Raw genomic sequence first — 2,375 nt, 5'->3', positions numbered from 1 at the left:
AATGATTTGGAGGAGAATTCCATCTTTTTCAATTGCCTGGAATACTTTCAAAAGGACTGGTATCATCTTCTCCCTTGTATGTTTTGTAGAATTCTGCTGGAAAGTCATCCAGGTCAGGGATTTTGTTTTTGTAGGTAGTTTATGTATGACAGAGTCAATTTCCTGGGTTGTTATTGGTCTTTTTAGTGTCTCAATGTCTTCTTGTTTCAACCTGGTATGGTTGTGTGATTTCAGAAAGTCCTCTATTTCATTTAGGAGTTTGTTTCCATATAGTTGTCCATAATAACCTCTGGTAATCTTTTGTATTTCTTCAGGGTCAGCTGCGATTTGAACTTTTTATTTCTGATTGTGTTGGGCTTTTTCTCTCTTTTTCTTGGTCATTCTGGCTGGGGAATCCATTAATCTTAATTCTTTCAATGAACCTGTTTTTTCTTTTTTTGATATTTTTAATGATATTTTTGTCTTCTATGTTCCATATTTGGGCTCCTATTTTGGTGATTTGCTTTCTTTTGCTAAAGTTGGGTTTTGTGGTCTTCTCTTTCCAGCTTCTTTTGGTGATTTGTTAGGCTCTCAACTCCTCTTCTTTCCATTTTCTTGAAGTGTGCTCATATAGATATAATTTCCCCGTTTACAACTGCTTTCATGGCATCCCTGAGGTTTTGGTAAGAAGATTCTATCATTTGTTTCTAGGAATTTTTTAATTTCTGATTTGATTTCCATGTTGACCCATGCTGTTTAGTGCCCATGTCTTTGTGGGTTTTAAGGCTCCACTGTTTTGTGAGCAAAGCATAAAAAGGCTCCAAGGAACACGATCAAGAATGAGGGGCTCAGACATTTACAACAACAGGCATTTTCTCTTCCTCTTCTTCATGAGAGGTGGACAGAGAACTGCTCTGATAGTTTTACCAAACCCTTTCTAGCCTGGCTCAGTGGCTCAGCTTGCAATCCCATGCCTTTGGGAGGCTAAGGTGAGTGGATTGCCTGAACCCATGGGTCCGAGACCCACCTGGGCAGCGAAACCTCATCTCTACAATAAATCAAAAAATTAGCCGGGCATGGTAGTGTGCGCCTGTAATTCCAGCTACTCGGTAGGCTGAGACAGAAGGATCACCAGAGCCCAGCAGGTTGAGGCTGTGGTGGCCGGGAGCGGCCACTGCAGTCCAGTCTGGCGACAGAGTGAGACTCCAACTAAAAAAAACAAAAAACAAAAAAAAACACCACACTTGCCTGAGGTCTCTGTGTGTGAGAGCAGAGCACTCCAGGTATTTTACAGCACTTAGCCATGGCTAAACCCTGTGAATACGTGATAAGGGTCAGCTTCTTCTTCAGCTTCTCAATTGTGTCTTTATCATGCCTAAGATCAAGATTAGTTTCCAAAAGGATGATGGGAGTGTTGGGACAATTGTGTTGCACTTCAGGATACCCCTTTGCATGGACATTTTCAAATGATGTAGGACTCACAAGGGAAAAACAAATTAAGAATACATCTGTTTGTGGATAAGACAAAAGGCATAATCTGTCATAATCTTCTTGTCCAGTTGTATTCCATAAGCCCAGATTCACTGGTTTTCCATCTACCATGACATTGGCAGAATAATTGTCCAAGACAGTAGTGATATATTCTCCAGGAAATGCATTGGTTGTGTAACTGATCAGTAGACAAGTTTTACTTACAGTTCCATCTCCAACCACCACACACTTGGTAGCCTGCATTTGGGTTGCTCACTGGGCTGTGGTGGTGGCTAGGGGCTGGGGCAGGAAGTGGTGGGCTTGGGGTATGATGAGTGGGTATGTGGCTGCAGGGGGCCAGACACAGGGTGCCAAGGCCACTGTTCATGCCACCTCACCCTCCAGACTGCAAGCCAAAGCCCAGTAGTGGCCACCACCCAAAGCTGAGGAAAACTCAAAACTGTTTTTCAAAGCAGGAATCTTAAAAAATCATTTTCTCCAAATACTTTTATTCTGATGGAGGGCTTTTCAATTTACATTGGGCCATGCTTTAAACTAATAGGAAGAGTATACTTTCTTTTAGTCAAGGAGCTAAACAGTATTGGTGTTATTATTTAGGCCAATGCTTTCACCTTTTATGCAAATATGGTTATTCAGATGCCCTGCAATCACCCTAAGTCATTTAATCAACTTAAAATTTATATAATTACAGGTACTGTGTATCTATATCCACTAACAGAAAAAATAAGAAAAAAGTTCAGAGTACGTTTTTTTTTTTTTTTATTTCAGGAATATTTTTCTTTCTTTAAAAAAAAACCTTATTATGGAAAATTTCAAATATACATGAAGTTGAGAAAATACTGTGATTAGTCTCCAAGTACCAAGCATTCATTTTCAACAATGATCAACTCAAGGCTACTCTCTTC

At 40.1% G+C, this 2,375-nt stretch overlaps 1 pseudogene; it reads right to left on the bottom strand.

Annotated features, from left to right (window-relative positions):
* Window positions 1-835: 835 nt before the first annotated feature.
* LOC103253068 lies at window positions 836-1,713 on the bottom strand (annotated as a pseudogene).
* Between the last annotated feature and the right edge of the window lie 662 nt (window positions 1,714-2,375).

Source organism: Carlito syrichta, unplaced genomic scaffold (genome assembly GCF_000164805.1).
Source record: "Carlito syrichta isolate Samal-C Ts95f unplaced genomic scaffold, Tarsius_syrichta-2.0.1 Scaffold197708, whole genome shotgun sequence".
NCBI lineage: Eukaryota > Metazoa > Chordata > Mammalia > Primates > Tarsiidae > Carlito > Carlito syrichta.
This window is presented reverse-complemented; position numbering and strand designations above follow the sequence as displayed.